The following is a 27,817-nucleotide window of genomic DNA, read 5'->3' on the forward strand; positions in this document are numbered from 1 at the left end:
CTCTCTCTCTGCCCCTCCCTCGCTCACACACACACACACTCTCTGTCTGTCTAGAATAAGTAAACATTAAAAAAATTAAATAAAATACACACTGGCTTTTGAAGACTTAGTTCTAAAGAAATAATTAAAATATCTTATTAATACTTGTTTATATTAAATACATACTGAAATGATGATATCTTGGATATATTGGGTTAAATGAAAGATATTAATGGGCACCTGGGTGTCTCAGTCAATTAATCATCCGACTTTGGCTTAGGTCATGATCTCACTGTTTCTAAGCTCGAGTCCCATGTGGGGCTCTGTGCTGACAACCCAGAGCTTGGAGCCTGCTTCAGATTCTGTGTCTCTCTCTCTCTCTCTGCCCCTCCCCTGCTCACACTCTGTATCTCTCTCTCTCAAAAATAAATAAGCATTTAGGAATTTTTACTAAAAATGAAAGATTAAAATTAATTTTTACCTATTTCTCATTAGTTTTTAAGATATGGCTCTTGAAGAAGATATTTACAAATGACATGTCAGATAAAGTATTAGTATCCAGAATCTATACAGCACTTAGAAAACCACATCCCAAAAATGAATAATCCAATTAAAAAATGGGCAGAAGACATGAATAGACATTTTTCCAAAGAAGACATCCAGATGGCAAACAGACACATGAAAAGGTGCTCAACATCACTGATCATCAGGGAAATGCAAATCAAAACTACAATGAGATATCACTTCACCTGTCAGAATGGCTAAAATCAACAACACAAAATACAACAAGTATTGGCAAGGATGTGGAGAAAGGGGAATCCTCTTGCACTGTTGGTGAAAATACAAATTGGTGCAGCCACTCTGGAAAACAGTATGGAAGTTCCTCAAAAAGTTAAAAATAGAACTACTCTATGATCCAGCAATCGCACTACTCGGTATTTACCCAAAGAATACAAAAATACTAATGCAAAGGGATACATGCACCCTTATGTTTATAGCAGCATTATCTACAATAGCTAAATTATGGAAATAGCCCAACTGTCCATTGAATGGATAAAGAGGATGTGATACACACACACACACACACACACACACACACACACACACACACACACAGGAATATTACTCAGCCATAAAAAAGAATGAAATCTGGCCATTTGCAACAACATGGATAGAGATAGAGAGTATCATGCTAAGTGAAATAAGTCAGTCTGAGAAAGACAAATACCATAGTATTTCACTCATATGTATAATTTAAGAAATAAAACCAATGAGCAAAGCGGAGGGTGGGGAAGGGGGAAGAGAGAGGCAAACCAAGAAACAGACTCTTAACCATAGAGAACAAACTAATGGTTACCGGAGGGGAAGTGGGGCGGGGGGGAGGATGGGTTAAATAGGTGATGAGGATTAAGGAATGCATTTGTGATGAGCACCAAGTATTGGTATGGAAGTGCTGAACCAGTATTATACACCTGAAACTAATATTACACTGTATGTAAACTAACTGGAATTTAAATAAAACTTAACAATTTTTAAATATAAAATGTACCTCCTAGAAATTTAAATTACGTATATGGTTCACATCATATTTCTATTGAACAGCACTGTTTCTATACAATATTCAGTGATTAGAAGCACAGGCCGGTATCAGTTTGAAATCCAGTTTTGTGTTCTGTGACTTTAGGCAAAATACTCATTGGGGGGGGTCTCAATTTCATAATCTGCAAAATAGAGTTAATAGCACCAAACTTACATAATTTTAAAGATTAAAGGAGTAATTTGTATGTACACAGTGCCTACCACATACTAAGCAGTACACACACACACATACATATATATATAATGCCAGTGTATATCCCTGGTAATATAATATCCTTTGTTTGTGGACTCCAAATTTTATAATTTCACTTAATTTTAGTGATTCATTAGTGAGTGTATTAGTCTGCTCAGACTGCCATAACAAAATACCACAGAGTGGGTGGCTTAAAAACTGGAAAGTTATTTTCTCACAGTTCTGGAGACTGGAAGTCCAAAAGCAACCTACCAACAGGAGAGGTCTCACTCCTCAGCTTGCAGACAGTGCCTTCTTCATGTGTCCTCACATGATACTCTGGTGTCTCTTCCTCTTCTTACAAGGACACCAGACCTAATGGATTAGGGTCCTACCCTTATGACCTCCTTTAACCTTAATTACTTTACTAACAGCCCTATCTCCAGATACAGTCACAGTGGGGTTAGGTTTTAACACATGAATTTGAGGGTGGGGATGCAATTCAGTCCATAGCACTAGGTTACAGGCAAATAGTTCCTTAGACACATAAGACTGAAAGCCAAAGGACTCATATATTTGTATCCATTCATAGTTCACCAAGAGGAGCATGTAGCTACCAATCCCTGAGAAATACTCATTTTAATCAATGGGATTGTTCATGGCATAAAAGGTATTTGGCAGAAGGGCATGATGGTTCCCTCTAAAATTAATTTCAAAATACTTACTTGTATTTCTAAACCAGCCCAAGTTTTAAACTTGGTATGAATTGAATAACCCTGAATTTTTTTAAAAAAAATATTTATTTACTTATTTTGGGAGGGAAAAGATGGGGAGAGTGAAGGGGAAAGAGAAATCTCAAGTAGCTTCCACACTCAGCATGGAGCCTGATGCAGGGCTTGATCTCACAACTATGAGATTGTGACCTGAGCTAAAATCAAGATTGAGCCACCCAAGCACCCAAATAGCCCTGAATTTAATGCAACTCTTAGTCCATATCACCTCTTGGAGTACTGAGTTTAATAACTGCCTGTTGGAAAAAGTTGTTTCTTCTTATTTGTTTTAAAATTCCTTTGTCAGGAAACAATCAACAAAACTAAAAGGCAACCAACGAAATGGGAAAAGATATTTGCAAATGACATATCAGACAAAAGGCTAGTATCCAAAATCTATAAAGAGCTCACCAAACTCCACACCCGAAAAACAAATAATCCAGTGAAGAAATGGGCAGAAAACATGAATAGACACTTCTCTAAAGAAGACATCCAGATGGCCAACAGACACATGAAAAGATGCTCAACATCGCTCGTCATCAGGGAAATACAAATCAAAATCACACTGAGGTACGACCTCATGCCATTCAGAATGCCTAAAATGAACAAATCAGGAGACTATAGATGCGGGAGAGGATGTGGAGAAACGGGAACCCTCTTGCACTGTTGGTGGGAATGCAAATTGGTGCAGCCGCTCTGGAAAACAGTATGGAGGTTCCTCAAAAAATTAAAAATAGATCTACCTTATGACCCAGCAATAGCACTGCTAGGAATTTACCCAAGGGATACAGGAGTGCTGATGCATAGGGGCACTTGTACCCCAATGTTTATAGCAGCACTTTCAACAATAACCAAATTATGGAAAGAGCCTAAATGTCCATCAACTGATGAATGGATAAAGAAATTGTGGTTTATATACACAATGGAATACTATGTGGCAATGGGAAAGAATGAAATATGGCCTTTTGTAGCAACATGGATGGAACTGGAGAGTGTGATGCTAAGTGAAATAAGCCATACAGAGAAAGACAGATACCATATGGTTTCACTCTTATGTGGATCCTGAGAAACTTAACAGGAACCCATGGGGGAGGGGAAGGAAAAAAAAAAAAAGAGGTTAGAGTGGGAGAGAGCCAAAGCATAAGAGACTGTTGAGAACTGAGAACAAACTAAGGGTTGATGGGGGGTGGGAGGGAGGAGAGGGTGGGTGATGGGTATTGAGGAGGGTACCTTTTGGGATGAGCACTGGGTGTTGTATGGAAACCAATTTGACAATAAATTTCATATATAAATAAAAAAATAGCTCATTTTTCTCTAGGCACTACATAAGGGATAATATATATGTGCAAACTTACAAAATCAATTATTAAAACCAAATGTACTTTTTAACTTAATACTTTTTAAAAAAATGTTTAATGTTTATTTATAGTTTTTCAGAGATGGGACAAGAGAGGCAGAAAGAGAGGGAGACACAGAATCCAAAGCAGGCTCCAGGCTCTGAGCTGTCAGCACAGAGCCTGATGTGGGACTCAAATTCACAAACCGGGAGATCATGACCTGATGCAAAGTCGGATGCCCAACTAACTGAGCCACCCAGGCGCCCCGAGCCAAAAGTATTTTTAAAGTACTTCTGAATGAGAACAAATTCTATGAGAAAAGTGGATTTTAGTTACCACAACCCTTTCAGAATTCTCAAGCTCTAAACATGAATATCACTCACTGGGAAGTGCAGAATGGCCTTCAGGGATTTGACAGTCTTTTCTCATCATCTCCTTATCACCAACTATGGTTAAAATCTCAGGGACTGTCTCACTCCTTTATCATTACATCTTCATATACTTCAGTGGATGCAGGTTCAAACCCACAGATTTAATTCTCAACCACCTGACTTCAGCCACCTACTTGGCCCTTCCCTCTAAATGACCCTCCCAGACACTGGCAGCTTTTGGTCTGAAATACTTCCCCCAGGATTTTTGGAGACAAAGGTGTTTTGTGTCTTCACAGAGTGGGCAAGGGGTATGGACATCCTTTGGTACCACCTGTCTCTTTAGTATCTTCCAGATTATCATGATCAATGTCAAAGTCTTACAGTGGGAAAAGCTTAAAATAAAGGTTTCCAGGTATATTGGTTTCTCCATTTTCCTGTGCTGGATCTTGCATGTGCTCCCTGTGTGTGTGTGTGTGTGTGTGTGTGTGTGTGTGTGTGTGTGTGTGGTTGTTTTTGTTTTGTTAGCTATTTAAGAAAATGAATAGATTTTATTTCTTAGAGCCATTTTAAGTTTACAGAAAAATTGAACAGAAAGTACAAGAGTGCCCATGTATCTGTCTTTGTCCCCACTGCCACCCCCAGTTTCAGTTTCTTCTATCATTAACATTTTACATGAGTATGGTACATTTGTTACAATTGATGAACCTAAATTGATATATTATTATTAACTAAAGTCCTTGTTTTACATCATATAGTGTGTATTTTATGAGTTTTGATGAATGTATTATGACATGTATCACCATTGCAGAAGAATTCAGAATAGTTTCACTGCCCTCAATATTCTCTGCAATCTGAAGGAAAAATAGAGTTAACCCAGTTAAAAATGAGGAGAGCAGTGCTCCATTGCAAAGACAAGGAAATTAGAGATTATTTATATCAAGTTTGAGTAAATGGAAGAAGTTAAGCATGGGGGCACCTGGGTGGCTCTGTTGGTTAAGCATCCAACTCTTGATTTGGGCTCAGGTTATGATCTCACAGTTCGTGGGTTCAAGCCCCATGTCAGCCTCTGTGCTGACAACACAGAGCCTGCTTGGGATTCTCTCTCTTCCTCCCTCTCTGCCCCTCCCCTGTGCTCTCTTTCTCTTAAGATAAATAAACAGGAAAAAAAAAGTTTTTTAGCCTACAGTCTAAAGTGCAGGAGTAAGACGAATGAGAGACCTGGGGGTAAAAGGCAGTGGAGAGATAATGAAGATAATAGAATCTAGTGTAACTCACTGTCAACTCAACAAAGATCTAGATAAGCCAATATCTAAAACCCCATTCCACAGGAGTTTGGAAAATCCAAAGCCTTCTCTAGGATTTCATCAAATTCCTAGTAGGTTTATATTACTATGAATTTCTGCTTAATTCAATTAAAGGATTATCACTGCCATGAGCAAGTACTGGTCCTATTCCTGCACAATGCTGACCAAGACATGGGACCAGCCCTTTCCTTTCCTTTACACACACACACACACACACACACACACACACGCACACGCACACGCACACACACACAAGCACCCGCATGCTGACATACACATACACACAATCACTGACTCACTCAGGTAATTTGTGTAAGCAGAAGATTTTACAGAATGTATAAGAGGGCTATAACATTGCCTTGTAAAAATTAAAGTAAATATTAGAGGGGCACCTGGGTGGCTCAGTCAGTTAAGTGGCTGACTTAGGCTCAGGTCATGATTTCACATTTGTGGGTTTGAGCTCTGCATCAAGCTCAGCACTGACAGTGCAGAGCCTGCTTGGAATTCTCTCTCTCTCTCTCTCTCTGCCCCTCCCCTACTTACATGCACGCTTTCTCTCTCTCTCAAAATAAATGAATAAACTTATAAAGTAAATACTAAAATTCTGATTCCCCAAAGTTCTCAGCCACTTCACTATTAGGACTTTCACCAACTTCATACTTTCATTTATTTTGACTGACAATTATTTTGTTACCTTGACTTCTGGCATGTCATGTCATTCATTAAATCTTCTCTCAGAGCATCCCCAGTAGTTTGCTCAAGTATTTTTCTTAACAAAGACCACTTTTTTCCTACTAAGAAAAACTCTAGTTCCAGTTGTTAGGATAATAAATGTTCCACCCTGCTACACAGGTTTACAGGTTTACCTTTTGTCTAAGGACAACTGGAGGTCATTGGAGGGCTTTAAATAGAGGCGTTCCTCTGAGATGTGTCTGAATGATAGACCAGATATGTTTGAGTGATAGATCACTTTGAGTGCTGTATAAAGAATGGATTGGAGGGCAGTGCTATTTGAAACAGGAAGATCATTTAGGAGACAGTGGAAGTTCTAGATAAGAAATGATGAGAATCTAAATAAGGATGGCGGCAATAAAGTGGTGGTAGGGACAGAGATGTCAATGGATACCAGATATAGTCAGGAGGAAAAAGCAACAGGACTTCAAAATTAGCTGGATACAAATTAGTTTCTAAGTCAGTTTCTGACTTAGAAAACTTATGATAACAAATACTGGAGAAGGAGCAGATATGGGGGAAGATCCTTGGCTCAGTTTTGGTCATGTGGATTTTAAAGTGCCTATGGGATCCCTGGAGGGATATCAAGCAGACAAATGAGTGTATTGGTTTGGAGATCAGAAGAAATTTCTGGGCAGAAGATACATATTTAGGGGTAACCAGCCTATAGATGGTGATGGATGCAATTGCTTAAGAAAAGACTTTAGAGTAATAAGAGAAGAGGGCCCAAAGCAGAGTTCTAAGAATTCCAGTATTTAAGAGACAAGCAGAGGAAAAGGGACTATGAAATGAAACAATGAATAACCAGGAAAAAAAAAAAAAAGAAAAAAGAAAATCTGAATGGTATGGTATCACAAAAGCCAAGTAGAATATTTCAGAACAAAGGGAGTATTTGAATTCTCCTGTACAGATAAATTGAAATTAAGAAAGCTTTAAGAAAGTTACCCAAAGATACACATTCATATGTAGGGATTCAAACCCATATCTCTAACTGTGTTCACAATAGCTCCATCTTTGAGGGCCTCATCTTCCTCATCTATAAAACATGGAGGAAGTAGAGTTGAGGAAGGGAGAGATTGGGCTGGATAAATTCTATGATCCTCTTCCAGATCTATAGTTGTATAAATGGGGAAGAAAGTCTGGGATGGAGCATATGGCAAATCATTGATGTAGCCTTTAGTTCTTTGTTCCTTTACTCCTTATAGTAGGACAGAGCAGACATGCAATACATATTTGCTGAACATGGGCACACAATGATTATTGCCAAAGCAAATTCATATGATGTCATTAATATCTATTAATACAGAAGGCACTAGAGGCACAGTGAAATCTATTATTAAGTAATCACTAGTTTACCAACATCCACCCTACCGAATGCTGTTTTCATTCTTTTCCCTGTGGTTCTTACTTGGTCTGGCCCCACAGGTAAGGAAGCCTAGCATCAGCTGCATCTATTAGCATTATTATGGTGTGAAAACATGACAACACGTTCATAAATGGGATTATTTAATATCCACAGTCACAAGGTGGCTCTGTATGTCTATAATTTGAACAATAACATGATCAGAGATTAGGCCTTGCTCCATTCAGAGTCCAGAAAGAGAGATGTTTGGGTTTAATTTATTAAGAAAAATAACCCTCCCCTACAAGCACATACTTTCTTTTTTTTAATGATTGCTTTATTTATTTATTTTAATTTTTTATTATTATTTATTTTATTTTTTTAATTTACATCCAAGTTAGTTAGCATATAGTGCAACAATGATTTCAGGAGTAGATTCCTTAATTCCCTTTACCCATTTAGCCCACCCCCCCCCCACAACCCCTCCAGTAACTCTCTGTTCTTTATATTTAAGAGTCTCTTATGTTTTGTCCCCCTCCCTGTTTTTATATTATTTTTGCTTCCCTTCCCTTGTGTTCATCTGTTCTGTGTCTTAAAGTCTTCATATGAGTGAAGTCATATGATATTTGTCTTTCTTTGACTAATTTCGCTTAGCATAATACCCTCTAGTACCATCCACGTAGTTGCAAAGGCAAGATTTCATTCTTTTTGATTGCCGAGTAATACTCCATTGTGTATATGTGTATATATATATACACGTATATACACACACACACATACATATGTGTGTGTATATATGTGTGTGTGTATATACGTGTATATATATGTGTGTGTGTGTATACGTGTATATGTGTGTGTGTGTGTGTGTGTGTGTATACGTGTATATATATACACACATACATCACATCTTCTTTATCCATTCATCCATCAATGGACATTTGGGCTCTTTTCATACTTTGGCTATTGTCAATAGTGCTGCTATAAACATTTTTTGAGGTGCACGTGCCCCTTCTAAACAACATACCTATATCCCATGGATAAATACCTAGTAGTGCAATTGCTGGGTCGTAGGGTAGTTTTATTTTTAATTTTTTGAGGAACCTCCATACTGTTTTCCAGAGTGGCTGTACCAGTTTGCATTCCCACCAGCAGTGCAAAAGAGATCCTCTTTCTCTGCATCCTCACCAACATCTATTGTTGCTTGAGTTGTTAATGTTAGCCATTCTGACAGGTGTGAGGTGATATCTCACTGTGGTTTGATTTGTGTTTCCCTGATGAGGAGCAACGTTGAGCATCTTGTCATGTGTCTATTGGCCATCTGAATGTCTTCTTTGGAGAAGTGTCTATTCATGTCTTTTGCCCATTTCTTCACTGGATTATTTGTGTTTTGGGGGTGTTGAGTTTGATAAGTTCTTTATAGATTTTGGATACTAACCCTTTATCTGATATGTCGTTTGCAAATATTTTCTCCCATTCTGTTGGTTGCCTTTTAGTTTTGCTGAATGTTTCCTTCACTGTGCAGAAGATTTTTATTTTGATGAGGTCTCAATAGTTCATTTTTGCTTTTGTATCTCTTGCCTCTGGACATGTGTTGAGTAAGAAGTTGCTGCAGCCAAGATCAAAGAGGTTTTTGCCTGCTTTCTCTTTGAGGATTCTGGTGGCTTCCTGTCTTACATTTAGGTCTTTCATCATCTTGAGTTTATTTTTGTGTATGGTGTAAGAAAGTGGTCCAGGTTCATTTTTCTGCATGTCACTGTCCAGTTTTCCCAACACCACTTGCTGAAGAGACTGCCTTTATTCCATTGGATATTCTTTCCTGCTTTCTCAAAGAGTAGTTGGCCATACATTTGTGGGTCCATTTCTGGGTTCTCTATTGTGTTCCATTGATCTGAGTGTCTGCTTTTGTGCCAGTACCATACTGTCTTGATGATTACAGCTTTGTAATACTGCTTGAAGTCCGCAAGCACATGCTTTCAAAAGAACTTCCTTTCTGTTTGGAATACCCAGTGCAAGAGCCAAACAGATATGGATGGCCACATGTTGGCAAAGAGCCCACAGTGAGGGGAAAACAATCTCTTCCTTGTCAAATGACTCAGGTTCCCTTAACTCTGTGCATAAATCAGAGCCCAAAAATCAAGGAGATACATCTGGTCCTGTGGATTCAGTCAGTAGTTGAGTTGCACCTCAGCATTCCACATAGAGTATTTTTAAAATCAAATTTCCTAATGTAAAATTCTAAAGCTTTAAGACAATATGGTGGTTTCCCCCCAAAGTTAAGTATAGAATTACCATATGATCCAGAAATTCCACTTCTAAAAGTGCCTAAAAGAATTGAAAGCAGGGTCTCAAACAGATATTTGAACACCAGTGTTCATAGCACCATTATTCATAGTAGTCAAAAGTGGAAACAATCCAGGTGGTCATCAATGGATGAACAGATAAACAATTAAATTAATAAAATATAGTGTATATTTATAATGGAATATTAAGAAAGGGATAAAATTCTGATATATGCTGTAGCATGGATGAATCTTGAAAACATGCTAAGTGAAATAAGACACAAAAGAATATTGTATGATTTAATTTATATGAAGCATGTAGAGTAGCCAAGTTCATGGAGACAGAAAGTATAATATAGGTTACCAGGGGCTAATGGGAGGAAGGAATATGGAGTTATTGTTAAAGGGTACAGAATTTCAGTATGGAATAAATAAAAAATTCTTGAGATGGACAGTGGTGATGGTTGCACAACAATGTGAATGTACTTAAATGCTATTCAGCTGTTATACTTGAAGTGATTTAAATGGCAAATTTTATGTTAAGTATATTTTACTACAATTAAAAAAATCCTGTGCCTACAACTTCTAGAGATTGTGTGGTATAGTGGAAAGAGGTAGTTGAGAGTTCTAGTTCTGACATTAATAGGCTATGTGACCTAAGGAAAGTCATTTAGCCTCTCCAATGCTCAGTCTCCTCATATCAAAAATGAAAAAATAATTCCTACACTGCATGGTTGTTCTGAGGTTTAGAGATAAAATATCTAAGGCATCTGGCATCATATATGATGTTGAGTGGATGCTTATTAAGTGATATTTTTATGAACCTAAAGAAATGCACACCTCGGGGCACCTGGGTGGCTCAGCTGGGTAAGCATCCGACTCTTGGTTTCTGCTCAGATCATGATCTCACAGTTGGTGAATTCGAGCCCCACATCAGGGGTGTGCCCTGATGCCCAGGGGTGATGCCCCTCCCCTGCTCACTTTCTCTGTCTCTCAGAAAAAAAAAAAACTTAAAAAAATGCACACCTCAATTCAGAAAATGACATATGTAAAAAATAAATTTACTTTCCAAAATTTGAAGTTATATGCATAAATTATTTACTCTTGCCAATGACCATTTGCTAAAGAGAAACTGTTTAATATCAAAATACCTTATCCTAAACTCTAGCTTCACCATCATTTCTTATTTCTAATTTGGCCATTAAATTATAGCAGTAAAATGCTATCTCCCTGTGGGTCTGAATCTCTGAGCCCTGAGAGACAAAGGATTATTTTGTTTTTCATCTCCCTTTGGGTTTCAGCTTACTAATATTTTCGTTAAACACTTAAATATTTTGTCATTAAGTATTCAACGCTCAATTCAAAGCTAAACAAGTGGAAGGACTTAATATAACTCTTATAGTAAAATATCTGGGGTTGGAATTGATCCCTAAATTACCTGTATGCAGATATAGACATAACTTTAGGAAGATCTGCTAAGGAGAAAACAATTCCTTGTATGCTGTTTTGCAACGAACAAGAAGGTTAAAGGCAGCAAAACAGCTGTGTTCAGAGAAGGCCCCCAGTGAATTGAGGTTAAAAGGATTTGCCCTTGCAGGACCCCAGGTCTCTAATTGGGACCTTCAATTCCTGTAATCCAGAAGGATTGGGACCAGACACTTCTAGATTATTGCAAAAGCCCACAGGTGACTCATAATGAAAAAACAATTAGTGTCCCCCAACTTCAGATAGAAAAGAGGCATTTAATGAAACCTGATGCAGGCCCAGCCAGGGCAAGGCACTTAGTGAATATTCGGCCATTAGCAAAGGAGAGGAAAGTATGTATTTCCCTCTTCAATTTTAATCTCACTAAATACCTGAGATTTTTCTTAACAGAGTACATTAATTTGCTATTTAAAGGGAATACAAAGTTGATTAGACCTGTGTTTAAGAAAGATGGTTTTCTTTGTAGCTCCACAATCTTTTAAGTAAGAGTAATAAAAATGAAGCACATCATATAAAGGACTTGAATTTCATGCACATTTGTTCTTCTAACACATAAAGCCTATGTGAGAAGTCTAAAATCTTACAAGCCATGAAACCACAAGATCAATCCAAGCAGGAAAGATTGGTATGGAAGGATGGTTCTGAAAATTAGGCTCCAAACTTACAGTGGTTCACAACCTGGGCTGCACAATGGAATCACCCAAGAAATTGTCTTATAAGTTTTTATTTTAATTCTAGTTAGTTAACAGTGTTATATTAGTTTCAGATGTACAATATAGTAATTCAACAGTTACATACATCACCCGGTGTGCTCATCACAAGTATACTTCTTAATCCCCATCATGTATGTAACCCATCCCCCCACCTCCCTTCTGGTAACTGAGAGAACTGATGTTCTCTATAACTGAGAGTCTGTTTCTTGGTTTGTCTCTCTCTTGGTTTCCTCCTTTGCTCATTTGTTTTGTTTCTTAAATTGCACATATAAGTGAAATCATATTGTATTTGTCTTTCTCTGACTTATTTCGCTTAGCATAATACTTTCTACCTGCATCCATGTTGTTGCAAATGGCAAGATTTCATTCTTTTTTATGGCTGATCTCCGTGTGTGTGTGTGTGTGTGTGTGTGTGTGTGTGTGTGTGTGTGTCACATCTTCTTTATCCATTCATCTATCAATGGACACTTGGGCTACTTCCATATCTTGACTATTGTAAATAATGCTGCTATAAACATAGTGGTGCGTGTATTCCTTTGAATTTGTGTTTTTGTATTCTTTGGGTAAATACCTAGTAGTGTGATTGCTGAATCATAGGGTGTTTCTATTTTTAACTTTTTGAGGAACCTCCACACTGTTTTCCACAGTGGCTGCATCAGTTTGCATTCCCAACAGTGCAAGAGGGTTCCCCTTCTCCACATATTCACCAATACCTGTTCTGTCTTATATTTCTGATTTTAACCTTTCTGACAGGTGTGAGGTGATATCTTATTATAATTGTTATTTGCATTTCCCGGATGGTAAGTGATGATGAACATCTTTTCATGTGTCTGTTGGCCATCTAAACGTCTTCTTTATAGAAATGTCTGCTCATAAACTGAGGGTTGATGGGGGGTGGGAGGGAGGAGAGGGTGGTTGATGGGTATTGAGGAGGGCACGTTTTGGGATGAGCACTGGGTGTTGTATGGAAACCAATTTGACAATAAATTTCATATATAAATAAAAAAAATAAAAAAAAATAAAATTCATGCATGAGGTTAGAAAAATAAAATAAAATAAAATAAAATAAAATAAAATAAAATAATAGAGTTGGATTAAAAAAAAAGAAATGTCTGCTCATGTCTTCTGCCCATCTTTAATAGGATTATTTATTTTTTGGGTGTTGAGTTTTATAAGCTCTTTATATATTTTGGATACTACCTCCTTATTTGATATATCATTCTCCCATTCTGTAGGCTGCCTTTTTGTTTTGTTGACTTTTTCCGTCACTGTGCAGAAGCTTTTTATTTTGATGTAGCCCCAATAGTTTATTTTTGCTTGTTTCCCTTGTCTCAGTAGTCATATGTAGAAAAAAGTTACTATGGCCGATGTCAAGAAGTTACTGCCTATGTTCTCTTCTAGTATTTTTATGGTTTCAGTTCTCACATTTAATCCATTTTGAATTTAACTTTGTGTATGATAATCAGAAAGTGGTCCAATTTCTTTCTTTTGCATGCTGCTGTCCAGTTTTCCCAACTCCATTTGTTGAAGAAACTGAGGAATGTTTTTAAATACCAATGCATGAGGGGCACCTGGGTGGCTCAGTTGGACTCACGGTTCGTGGGTTCAAGCCCTGAGTCGGGTTCTGTGCTGACAGCTCAGAGCCTGGAGCCTGCTTCAAATTCTGTGTTTCCCTCTCTCTCTGCCCCTCTCCCACTTGCTCTCTCTCTCTCTCTCTCTCAAAAATAAATAATATACATTAAAAATTTTTAAATAAAAAATAAATAAATACCAATGCCTGAAACTCATCCATGAAGATCGTGATCTAATCAATCTGGGGATAGCCTGTTGGGATTTTCAGAAATTTCCTAGGTAATTCTAGAATGCAACCAAAGAGAAGACTACTTTTCTGAAGAAGGAGAAGGAGAAGGAGGAGAAAACAAAACAAACAAACAAAAAAACAGGAGAAAACAATCATCTATTCCATTCAGTACCAGCTACATAGTTTCCAGGGTCCGGTGCAAAGTGAAAACGTCAGTTCTTTGTTCAAATATTATTAAGATTTCAAGATAATGACAGAGAGTGTTAAACCAAACATGAGATCCATCTAAGCACAGGGCCCTGTGTAACAGCACAGGTAACACACTCATGAAACCAGCCTTGATTTCATTCTTTACTAAACCAAATTACTGTATTTTACTTCATTTTTTTAGGATCAAGAAATATATAATCTTTTCTCAGTGTGGTGCTCACTGTGCCTCTAAGATCCCACAAATAACAAATCCATAAACAATATTATTGTTTATTTAAACAACTTGTCTTGAAAGTTCCCTCATTTTGTCAAGACTAATAAAGGCTAAGCTATAAAACCAATGTGTAGAGACATTTGGACTTGCACTTTGTATCCCCATCCACAATAGAAAAAACATTTTACCTATGAAATATTAATTCTGAATACAGGCTTCTCAGTCCAGAAAGAAAAACAAAACAAAACAAATTCCTGAGTCTGGCATACTGCATCTCTTTAAAAAACTCACTAATTTTCAAATCCCTGCCCTACACATCTGGCAGTTATCACACTACAAATTTTATTAGCCAAATCCATAGTGAAGACTCAAACTTCCAAGCCTGCATTTATTTATTGTTCTTACATTATTGCCCTTTTCTGTATAACAATTAGTGACTTTAAAATCTTGTTATAATTTCAGGTAAAACCTAATAATCAAAATAGTGTAGAAACTCCCTAATTTGAAATTTTGTCAAAATTCCAGTCTCTTCAGGTTAACAGATCACTTCCTTTTCTTCTGCTAGGGCAGGATGTGTCCGTTTATACAATGTTAGGAGAGCCCTCTGGTGGCCAAAGTAAAATTCCAATGTGGGCAAGTTTAAATAAATGGCTAACAATAGATTTCCAGAAATGAACAATTCCAGGAGAGGCATAGATTCTGTGCCCTACCTCTCCTCACCTAGCTTATCCTCTTGTCACTGCTATTGGAACTACTAGGAGCGATCCAGGATTTGATTAGAGAGAACAAGCTGTGAAAATCAGGGTCTGATTTAGGGGGAAAAAATCCAGTCACATTCCTAGTTAGATCTCAAGATGCTCACTCATTTCACCCCAACACACACACACACACACACACACACACACACACACACACGCCACAGCCTCCACCCAGAAGTTCTAACCCTCTACATCCTTTTCATTTTCATTTTGCAGTGCTCCATCTGAGATCCATTTGGGTTAGTAAGCAGCCTCTTTATTTTTTTATTTTTTAATCAGTTTCCTTAAAACTATTGATCACAACTTTGTTTTTTAAATTTGAGTATAGCTGACACAAAATGTTACATTAGTTTCAGCTGTACAACTTAGTCATTGAACTTCTCTATGCATTATACTATGCTCACCACAACTGTCACCATGCAGTGCTATTACAATATCATTGACTATATTCCCTCGGCGGTGCCTTGTATTCCCATGATTTATTCATTCCATCACTGGAAGCCTGAATCTCCCACTCCCCTTCTCTTATTTTACCCACCCTCCTCCCACTCCCCTCCGGCAATGTCAGTTTGTTCTCCGTATTTATAGGTCTGGTTTGTAAGCAGCCTTTCTTTTAATGCAAATATTTCTGGGGGCATCTGGGTGGCTCATTCAGTTAAGCTTCCGACTCTTGACTTTTGATCTCCCCTCAGGTCACGATTTCACAGTTCATAAGACAGAGCTCATTATCAGGCTCTCTGCTGACAGCTCAGAGCCTGCTTGGGATTCTCTCTCCCTCTCTCTCTCTGCCCCTTCCCTGCTTGCCTTCTTTCTCTCTCTCTCAAAATAAATAAACTTAAAAAAAATGTAATGCAAATATCTCTGAATTCCATAGAAACTGTATAATAAATCAATGGTTTTCAAAGTGTGTCTCTCAAACCAGCAGCATGAAGGTCACCTAGGGACTTACTAGAAATGAAAATTCTCAGGGCATCTGGGCCGCTCAGTTGGTTAAATGTCCAACTTTGGCTTATGTCATGATTTCACGGTTTGTGAGTTCGAGTCCCACATCGGGCTCTGTGCTGACAGCTTAGAGCCTGGAGCCTGTTCGGATTCTGTCTTCCTCTCTCTGCCCTCCCTCCCTTGCTCATGCTCACTCTCTCTCTCTCTCAAAAATAAACATTAAATAAATAAATAAATAAGCATGTAAAAAATCTTTAAAAGAAATGAAAATTCTAGAGTCTATCCCAGACCTACTGAACCAGAAACCCTGGGGGTGAGGGCCCAGTGATCTGTGTTTTAACAAGCCCACCAAGTGATTCTGATGCATGCCTAAGTTTGAGAAACACTGTTTTATACTATTGGTTATTGTTTTCTTCCTCCTCCTCCTCTTCCCTCCCCCTTTCCTCCTTCTCACCACCCTTCCTCCTCCTCCTCCTTCTCCTTTTCCTTCTTCTGATTTTTATTTATTTTTAATAAAAAATTGCATATATTTAAGTTACACAACATGATGTTTTGATGTACATATACATAGTAAAATGATTACTACAGTCAAGCTAATTAACATATCACTCTCATATAGTTACCATTTTATGTGTGTATGGTGAGAGCACATGACATCTGCTCTCTTAGCAAATTTCCAGTTACAATACAATATTCTTAACTATAGTCATTGTACTTTACATTAGATCTCTAGACTCATTCAGCCTACATAACTGCAATTTTGTACCCTCTGATCAACATTTCTCCATTTCCCCTGTCCCTGTCCCTGTCCCTGTCCCAGGTTCATCCATGTTGTGGCGAATGATGGAAACTCCTTCTTTTTAAAGACTACATTATATTTTATACTTTTAGCTCTTCTCATGAAATAAGATATTTCATTTCAGAGGTGCCCAATCTACATGTGGTTCAAGGAGTTTGTTATAAATCCAGATAGATTCCCGGTCCCCATCATTGGATATTCCAATTCACAGTAGATCTAGAGTAGGATCCAGAAATCTGTTTTTAACAAGCATCTCAAGTGATTCTGTGTAATGATACAAAGACCATATTTTCCACATCACTGATACAGTATCTTAGACTTCAGTGGGGAGCCACAAGATGGGAAGCATTTATGATAGCATGAAGGTCCTGGATTCTTGCAAGAAGGGGGCAGAAAGGGAAGTTGGCACTGGCCAAATATACATTTTTCTTATTTTAAATGGTTTGCCTAGAGTTGGCTCCATCTCATAAAAGCAGAAAAACTCTACTTCCTTCTCATCTCTACTTCCTTCTTACCTCCTCTCATGGCCCCTTATCTTCAAACCCCAGAAATCAAGTTGGAGTTATTAAAAAAGTCATTATAGTTTAATTGAGCTTTTGTTGGGCACCTAGAGAAACTAACCATCATATATGATCTTTTTAATAGGAATGTGTTCTGATTTACAAATATTAAAATGTTTATTTTTGAGAGAGAGACAGAACATGAGCGGGGAAGGGGCAGAGAGAGAGAGGGAGACACAGAATCTGAAGCAGGGCCCAGGCTCTGAGCTGTCAGCGAGAGTCCAACGTGGGGCTCAAACCCAAAAGGTGTGAGATCATGGCCTGAGCCGAAGTCGGCCGCCCAACCAACTGAGCCACCCAGGCACCCCTGATTTATAAATATTTAAAAGAAACTTTTGGAACACAATCCATTTATAAGTTGGGTATTGGCTGACTCATTTAATATTTCATAATTTTGTCCTGAACTTACAGATATTGGAAATAGTGACTAGAAAAGTTTTACAGAGAATGAGTTCCAAATTAACATTTAATTTGATTTGAACTTTAGAACACATAATTACTGATTTATACAGCCCGAAGTTTACCAAGTAGTAGTCTTTTTATTGCTTGCTGCATCCCACAATACACAATAAAAAGCACCCACATACATTAATGTATTCATTACCTATGTTAGTGTTGTATACATCACACATACATAGTATATTATATAATTGTCCCATATAATATGCATATATTGTTACCTGTACTTTACATAACACAGTATAATGCCATATATATGTGTATATATGTGTATAATCAATTTAGGAACAAACGGTATAATGAGGTGTTATGTGGCAAGACACCGTTTTTATCACTTTCACACCAAAGAGATTAGAAAGATGTGAACATTGGATCTCATTATTCATACCACTTATTCAAAACAATATTTTGAAAGAATATCTGGCATAATTTTCATAACATATCTTACAGACTTTCCCCCAGAATATTCCAAAACTTGAATGTTAAAGTAATGTATGGCCAAATGTGGCCTGTGGATTCCAAAGTGGATCGGATGGGAGAGTGGACCAAGTTAAAGCCACTCCCTCACCTACCCTGCAAAAACTAATTCAAAGCAACCTCGTCTCCAATGAGGACAATCATTTTCTTAATGTTTGTTTATTTTTGAGAGAAAGAGAGCAAGCACACATGCAGGGGAGGGGCAGAAAGAGAGGGAGATGCAGAAACCAAAGCAGGCTCCAGACCCTGAGCGGTCAGCACAGAGCCCAACCACAGGGCTTGAACTCACAACTGTGAGATCATGACCTGAGCCGAAGTCCAATGCTTAACCAGCTGAGCCACCCAAATGTCCCATGAAGGACAATCATTTTAATCTAAAACGGTAACCCAAAATTATTAGCCTAAAATACTTCTTCTTTGTGGCCCTTATGGAACTCAGTTTTTACCTCTTCCCATAAGCTTGCTTCCCTCCACACCTCCTGGAGGAGGCCGACAAGTAAAGAGCTCTCCATTAACTGAGCTGGGTTTTCCCTGTTTAAGAAGTTGGGTGTGACTCAGTAGGAGGAAAGCCTGTATTCCTGATTTCACCTGGCCAAGCCAACCTATCCTCCCCATGGAATGCTCTGGCAACCCCTTTCCTCTTGGACTGCATCCAGCTAACACCCCCATGTTAGAAACAACTGCTGGTTTACGCTGATCACACCCCTTAGCATTCCCAACCTAGGTTCTGTTCTGAGTGTTAAGGGTCCCCAAGTGGATATTTTAAAATGGAATCTGCTTTTTTTCCCTTGGTCTTTTGAAACATCCATAAACACCTAATAACTTTTCTTACCAGAAATACTGCAGCAATTGTAAAAAACTCTAATGCAATTCAGTACTTTGGGGCCTCCCTCTCCTGCCTCCATTCCACCCTTTCAAAAAAAGTCCTTCTATAGCCAAAGCCATTACAAAAGTTTGTCAGGCCAACCAAAAATCACAAAACAAAACAAAAAACCCAGAGCATGTAGGTAGTAAATACCATATTTCTCAAATGCTCCAGGAAAGCCTCGATAACTTTTAGTGAAAGAAAAAGCATTCCCTTTAAGATGGGGGAAGAATAGCACTTCAGAAATGAAATAGATATTTTTATTGAGAAAGTAAATGTACCTAGGAATTAAAAGCTCTAGAAGGCCTAAGAGGGTAAAGCCTAAAAACTCAGCTTTTCAGCACAAGCCAAAAATGATAGGAGACTCTTACCTGCCTCTAAGAGTGATGCCTGTTCTTGCTACAGAGCAGCAGCACCACCTCGTGTGCAAAAGCTTCTTGTTTTCTTTTGTTTCCTAAAGAACTAACTAGAAACCTACAGCCAGTCTGTACTCTGAATCACAGAGTCTTCACCAGTTTTCAAGAGAGGCTGTAGATGGAGAAAGACCATCCCTGACTTTCTCTGACAAGGAAAAAATAGTGGAAATTTGCTTTAGGCATCATCTCCAGCACAGCCCTTGTGTTGGATTTTTTTTTATCACCTGACACCCTTTTGACTGTGAGCTCCTGAGAGAAAAGACTGTTGTCCACCTCTGTGTTCCCACGGTATCCTAGCGTTTAGCCCAGGCGTTAGCACATGGCAGAGACTCAACAAATGTCTGACAAATGAAAGGATTCTACTGAAATTTTTAGATGGGACAACAAATCAGCTGGAACATCATTACTAAATGTTTCCACCACCTAGCTCTGCAGGTTGAATTGCAAAACTTACCATTAGAATTTGATCAAATACAAAAAATGAAACCAACTTTGAAATACAAAGATGTACTGATGTGACTGGAAATTTCAATGGTGGAAAATTGATTCCCAATTGACTTATGTGAAGAATAAATTATGATATAAAAGGTAATTTCTTAAATAGGTAATCTAAGCTCTAACACTCAAACAGATACACCAGAATCATCCCACAAATGCTCATGAACCCAAATACATTTCTAATTACAGTTAGAGGTATTTGGGGAAATCTTACAGTGATAAAACAATCTGAGAGCACTCATGCCTACCCAATTTCTTTCTAGGAGTCATAAATGTTCCAACACTGAGAAACTAAATAAAACTGGTTTATTAAAAGTCACCCAGTGCATAGTTTTGCCTGATACGACAAAGAAATTACAGCCAATTCACACACACCCTTCATCTGTCAAGAACCACAGCAGTGAATTCAGCAAGCCAAAAAAACTAACAAAATTACACAGGCCTTAGCTTCCAAGAACAGTCTCGCCATCCAAAACTCTTACAAATTCCAAGGCCAGAGAACAGTGTGACTAATTCTAACTAAAATAAAAACCAGCTGCCCAAAGCACTATAGTAACTATATATAAAAACTTAAGAACAATGTTCTGTGATTTAAGTAAGGATAAAGAAAGGTACAAGGCATAATTGTAGTGAAGAGAGATAAGTTTGAGAGTACCTCCAGTTTGGTTTTGATTCTCAAAAGTTCTGTTTTAACATCAGGTCAAAGGGAATATTCTCTGATGTACTGATTTCTAACCCAAAACCTTCAAAGGTGATAATCATTTTTAATGGGATTCGATGATAAAAATCATGTAGATGACATCATTACAAAGCCCTAATTACTGAAACAACACCACCAATTTCCTGGAAACAAGATTTATTTATTTCATCATGAATGAAAATCATAATCTTCATCTGTTTAACATACTCTTAGTCCATAAAGTATATGAGATTTATATAGTGGCCCTTTGTGCTTCTATAATTATCATTTTTCTTTTGAAGGTGCCAATCAAATCTTAAAAAATAGATGACTTTTGGAATTTTACAAGGAAGAAAATTTTTAAAAAGATAGGCTTAAAAAGTAGTAGTATCTTAAAACTTAATACTTTTTGTAAGTGGGCATTTATACAATTCATGTTAAAATCATTCACAATGATGGGGCGCCTGGGTGGCGCAGTCGGTTAAGCGGCCGACTTCAGCCAGGTCACGATCTCGCGGTCCGCGAGTTCGAGCCCCGCGTCGGGCTCTGGCCTGATGGCTCAGAGCCTGGAGCCTGTTTCCGATTCTGTGTCTCCCTCTCTCTCTGCCCCTCCCCCGTTCATGCTCTGTCTCTCTCTGTCCCAAAAATAAATAAACGTTGAAAAAAAAAATTAAAAAAAAAAAAATCATTCACAATGAGATACCACAATGAAGGAAGGTTGTACTAAGATACCTGGTGATACAGCAACCTCAAATAAGTACTTGGAGCTCCAACATGTATTGTGATGAAACACAAGCTGTGATGAAACTTTGTGTCTATTTTCTTTGAATATTTGAAAATTGAAGGCACTCTAGAAATTCTGAGGTGCTCCATAGACACTTTTTTTTCATAGCAGCCCTGGGAAGTAAATTGAAATAACTAACTCTCTCCCTTTCCCAGATGAGGAAATCAAGACTCAAGGAATTTAGAAAACCTAATCAGGATCACACTAGGCAGGACTGAAATTGGCATATTTAGAGCCTGTGTTTCAGTCAAGTTGAAGGTCTCCTGTATATCTAACACTCTGCTGGGCACTGTGATATGAGAACAAAATATAAGATTCAGTTCCTGCCCACAAGAATTAGAATCTAGTTAGGAAGAAGAGATACACCTATGAAACACTTCTGAGCAAGAGATCATGATAGACACTTTCAAAGTACTTCCAACATTGCAGGTCTCTGCAGGTATACCTACACTTTGTCACCACCATCAGGATTAGTCAGAACTGATTATCTGGATGAAATAGCCCACCAGAAAACTGAGGGATTTACATTGTTCCTAATCAAACCATCTGAAGAGAAAAGTAATTCCACCAGCACTCAGTCAGTTTCGGGGACTAAGGATATCCTCTAGCTCCATGGTTGCTAAATGTTGGTGTACATAAAAAACTATAAGGGCTTATATTCACTAAAGAAAATGTAACTAACATCTATTAACAGCTTACTGTGGGCCAGACCTTGTGATAAGCACTCTATACATATTATCTCACTTAATCCTTGTTAACAGACAAGAGAGTGAAACAGAGTTAACTTACCTAAAGTCACACTGCTAGGACTAGAAGTTGAATCATCAGACCCCAGAGTCCATGCTCATAGTCCATGCTCTACCCTGGCTGTACACTTCCATCACTTAGGAAGCTTTGGGGAAAAAAAACACAAAAGCTGTGCTGGATCCTCCACCAAACCCAAAGAATCTGAATCTCTGGGAATAAAGTCAGAGCACTGGTTATTTTTTCTTAAGTCTTGCCCAGGTACTTCTAATGTGCAGCCAGTGTTGAAACCATAGCTATTTCATGCACCCAGAGACTCTGGGATGGGGCCTGCCATCTTTAGCTTCAACAATCAGCCTAGACAATTCCAATACAGGTGGTACACAGTCACAGTCTGAGAAAAACTAGTCTAGGATAGTGGTTCTCCAACTATAGCATCCATCCAAATTACCTCAAGGGCTTATTGACACAGTTTACTGGGCCCTACCTCCAGCGTTTCTGATTCAGGTAGTGTGGGATGAGGCCTAAGCACCTGCATTTCTAACAAATTTCCAGGTGATACTGGTGTAGGGATACCACACTTTAAGAATCACTTTGATCTTGTGAAAATCACAGAGGGAAAAGACAAGTAGATAGTCATTTGAGAAATTATGTACGTGTGTATTTTTTCTGTAGGACTCTGTTCATTCTTTCTTTTGGTAAATGTTTGTAAGTTTCCACAATGTGTCAAACACTGTGCTAGATTCTGGGACCTGAACAGGTATCTTGCTATCAAGGAGTTTATAATCTAGAATCACAATTACATGCTGTGACTGAAGAACATAAGGGTCCATGGGAACTCAAAGAAGGGAGTGCTCAATTCTGCACAAGAATAGGGAGAGGTTAGAACTAAAGAAAACTTACTTCACAGTGGCAGTAATGGTTGGGTTCAATGTTGAAAGTGAAGTAGGAGATGCCTGGATTGACAGGATAGAGAAGGGAATTCCAGGTGGCTTTGAAAATTTCAAGCCATAGTGAAGCTGGTGCATAATGTCCAAAGTAGGCATGGTAAAAATTAAGCCTGAGCAAAGAACTAACCTTGGAGGAGGATGAAAGGAGCTTAGGCTTTATCATGCAGACATTGGGGGAATCCTTGCGTGGCTTTAAGATGAAGAGTAACACAGTAAGATTTTCATTTTAAAATACATTGTAGTATAGAAAATAGAGAAATGAGGACATGATCCGAGTCAGGGAGACAAGTTAAGGACAATCCAGGCAAGAGAAGATTAGAGTGTGAACTAAGGCAGTAGCAGTAGCTGTGAAGAAAAAAGAATGGACATCTTAGATTTTGTGGAGGTAAAATCAACAACAAATAGTACGCATGGCCTAAATGACTCTCAAATTTCTGGCTTAGGTGACTGGTGGACCATGTAGCTATCATATAGAGAAAAAACAAGAGGAAGAGTGAGTTTGGTGAGAAACAACAATAGTTAACAAATATGAGGTGATATATGTCAAGCACTGTGCCAAGTGTCTTACATGCTTTATCTCACTGAACCTACAAAAAACCTTGAGCAGTAAATATGATTATTTTCATTTTTAGATAAGAAAACTTAGATCGAGAGAAGTAAAGTAATTTGCCCAGGTGATATGGAGAGTAAGTGGTAGAGCTGAGATTTGAAGCTAGGTCCATTTAGCTGCACCAGGGGTTAGCAGACCTTTTTCTGCAAAGGGCCAAATACTAAATTATTTTAGGCATCGTGAACCATATGATCTCTGCTGCAACTACTCATCTCTGCCATTGTAGTGGAAAGCTATAACCAAACATAAACAATGACATAAACAAATGGGTAACACTGTTTTACAAAAAAACTTTCCTTATAAACACTGAACTATAAATTTTATATAATTTCCATGTTTTCTGAAATATTATTATTTTGAGTTTTCCAACCATTTAAAAATGTAAAAACCATTCATTGTCCTTGGGCGATATAAAAATAGTCAGCAGGCCATATTTGGCCCTTTGGTCTTCATTTAAAAACTCCGGAGCTACTACTTCTGAAAAAGATTACTTTCCATTTTGGACTGCTGAGTTCAGAATGCCTGTGGAATGTTTGGGTAGAAATGTACTATTGGAAGCTGTGAAAATAGATCTAGATTCCAGAAGAGATCTGGACTAGAGACCTGAATTTGTGAATCACTCACATACAGGTGGCTAAATACAGAAGTTAAAAGATTGGATCGATTTACCCAGGGGAGAGCAAGTAGGGTGAGAAAGGACAGAACACAATTATGGGTGACAGCAAAAACAAGAACATAGGAGAGTTAGGAAATGCAGAAGAGGAGACTAAGAAGAATCAGAGAAATAAGAGAAGAACTGGAAGAGAGTTTTGTCACAAAAGCCAAAGAGAATCAAAAAAGGAGTGGGAGTGGTCAGCCAGAGTCAGTGCAGCTGAGAGGTTAAAAAAAAGACCTCAGAACCATGAAGATTGCAAAGCATGTGGCAATTAATAGGTCAATGGTTGCCTTTGCCAAAGCAGTTTCAAGGAGGTTTTATTCTCCCTTTCATTGCAGTAGATTCTAAAGCAAATGTAAGATAAGAAAGGGAGAAAACAGGTGTAGTTTATTTTTTGAGAAAGTTGGTAGCAAATGAAAGATATCAATAAGGAGGTAATTAGGGAGACAACTAGCTATCAGGATCCCAGGAAAGGGCATTTCTAAGGCAGCTCCTTCCTGTCCATTCCCACAAGGCATCTGTCTCTCTTGAGTCACAATGTGCTGGGACCTTCAGACAAGTAACTGAGTATAAGTGAAGCAGTAGCCATTCAGTCTTCCAGGGGAGTGACGTGATGTGGGGCTTCTTTACCTGTGAACCAGACTCAGGGGTGAAGACCAGAGGCAGTGGATACTGGGAAGAGCTTGTCATTTAGCAAACTATGGCTCTTGGGATAGCCTACCTTAACCCCACATGTAAGTATGCTGATCTTCCTGACTCCCAAAATCCAGGAGAGAGCCAATGGCAAGGCTAATCTTCCCTTAATTCCAAGCTAGAAAGGTAGAGAGCAGATGACCTTCTCCAGGTACCTAGGAGGGACTGGTTGCTGGGCCAAAGATCCACTTGCCTTGTACTTCCTGCATTTAAGAATGGCAACCAGGTGTATAAACCCAAGAGATAAACAATGAGCCCAAGAGGAAAAAAGAAACACCTTACCTAAGGCAATCCAGCAACCATAAATAAGTGAAATAGGTAGGATGATTAGAATGCAAGCCTAATGACATAGACCTGCTCCTGGAGAAAGCAGATGAACACTCAAATAATCAATAAGAGTACCTTCATAAAGTAACACCACCCTCTCTGAGACCAAATGAAAGAAAGTGAGAGAGAAGGCAGATATTGACTGACAAGGTTATAAACATGAGGTGAGACATTGAAGGAGCATGTCCCTAAATGACCTTAATTGTGTGTGCATATTGACTCATTTGCAGAGAGAAGACAATGATGGGGTAGGACACACAAAAAGCTGCAGTACAATTACACAATTATGGTGATTGGACTTCTACAAATGCAGTGTCTCCAACCTCCAGTGAGTCTTCATATGATTTTTCACCAGCAGTACTTAACAGCAAGCATATTGCTATAGAGAAGGTGAATGTATGGAATGGGATTTTCAGTTAGAAAAAAAGTGGGATTGGCAGTGAGAAAGAGTTAACAGTGCTGGGCCTATGGCTTCTAGACAAGTATTTTTCAAATCCTGGGTCACAATTCATCAGAGGATCATAAAACCAATTTAGTGGGTAATACCCATTTAAAAAAATGAAGCTAAATGTAATGGAAGAAAAAATACCAGAGTAAATGGTACTCTGTCTCAGAGTACTTTGTCTCAGTTAAGTACATGCATATATGTATTGTATATTCAGTGATGATGTAAAAGGTAGTTTTCATAATGGGATATAGTGAAAAATTTGAAAACCACTGATCTTGTCTATACAAAAAAGGATGTTGTATTAGTCATCAGAGTTTCTGGCAAATATTCTGGTTTCCTTTCTGACAGGTACATGATAGAATTGTACTTCCCTGTACTCCTTGAAGTTAGCCATAGCCATTTAACTTGTTTTGACCATAAAGCGAGAAGAGATATGGGTTTGGATTTAAGAGCTAGTGTATTATTAGCCACATCTTTTTTGCCCTGTCCCTGCATTAGGCAATGTTCCAGATGTTGCCCCTCAATCAGCCTGCATCCCTGAATAAGGAGGCATGGAGCAGAGCCTCAGCCAACCTACAACAGATGCATATTATAGGTAACAAATAAATCTTTGTTGTTAGAAACCATTAAGATTTGAGGCTTCACTACTGAAGGATAACTTAACCTATCCTACCTGATATAGAAGTCAAATCTAGAAGAAGATGATGATCCAAAAGAAAATGGAGGGATCAAGGAACATCTTGCACATTGGTACTCAATATGCCCTGATAGTCTATCAGAAAATAGATTGGCAAGTAATTGAGTGATAATAATAGATTCAACAATAGCGACTAGTATCTAGAAGGAAAATAGAATTGTTGGTAGAAGCCCTGAAGTGGGACTCAAGCTGCTCCTTGAAAAACGAATTGAATGGGCAGAGGAAAGTGGACCCATTGAATGAGAGGGAAACAATGAGCCAAGGATAATGATAATGGCATTTAAAGCAGGGATGGGGGAGGGTATGGGCACAGAAATGAGACACAGTACCACTGGAGCAGAGAGTACATGTTAGAAAATGCAACTGAAAAAGGAGGGTAGGATCCAATTTTGAACAGGTCTTCAAATTATACAGAAATATTTGTAATGAAATAAAAATAAGGTATGTAAGACCTTAGCACAATGTCTACTCATAACTAAGGACACGGCTTATATTTATTGCTGTTTTTGTTGACGTTGTTGTGCAAGGAAAGGCCATGAGAGATTTCTAAGAAGAGATTTGCTATGAAAGCAGTGCTTTGGGGCACCTGAGTGGCTCAGTTGTTTAAGCATCCGACTTCGGCTCATTCACAAGTTCAAGTCCCATGTCGGGCTCTGTGCTGACAGTTCAGAGCCTGGAACCTTCTTTGGATTCTGTGTCTCCCTCTCTCTCTGCCCCTCCTCAGCTCGTACTCTGTCTCTCTCTCTCTCTCTGTCAAAAATAAATAAAACATTTTAAAGATTTAAAAAAAAAAGCAGTGCTTTAAACTAATCTTGCAGTTAGTTTTCACAGGACAGACTAAAGAAGAAACAAGTAAATATGGCAAAATAAGTGAGGAGGCAGTGGTCCAGGGGTGAGGCAATGAGAGCAGAAGAAGGAAAAAACACATTCCACCATAACTACTATTTTTTTTGTCTATCAGCCACTTCTCCACATGACCACCAAGTGAACACTCATAAGAGCAAAATCTTTCCATGTTAAGAACCTGTAAAGATAGGGCTCAATAATCCTATAACACACTCAGGGATTATTATAGAAGTCTCTGGGGTGATTCAGAATTTTTGTGTTTTTATGAAAAGTGAGAGACCATTTATCCAACCCTTAGCTTG

The 27,817-nt window shown here is 38.3% G+C and overlaps 1 long non-coding RNA gene across 3 annotated transcripts in view; it reads left to right on the forward strand.

The window, feature by feature from the left end:
- LOC121031858 (uncharacterized) overlaps window positions 1–26,602 on the forward strand; it is a 42,218-nt gene extending 15,616 nt beyond the window's left edge. For all 3 annotated transcript variants that reach the window (XR_005790938.1, XR_005790939.1, XR_005790937.1), the window contains exons 3-4: window positions 25,755–25,852; window positions 26,471–26,602. This is a non-coding gene — a long non-coding RNA (uncharacterized LOC121031858). The remainder of the gene's footprint in view (window positions 1–25,754; window positions 25,853–26,470) is intronic.
- Window positions 26,603–27,817: the final 1,215 nt, after the last annotated feature.

This window comes from Herpailurus yagouaroundi, unplaced genomic scaffold (assembly GCF_014898765.1).
Source record: "Herpailurus yagouaroundi ecotype Mexico unplaced genomic scaffold, PumYag 141, whole genome shotgun sequence".
In the NCBI taxonomy this organism is placed as follows: domain Eukaryota; kingdom Metazoa; phylum Chordata; class Mammalia; order Carnivora; family Felidae; genus Herpailurus; species Herpailurus yagouaroundi.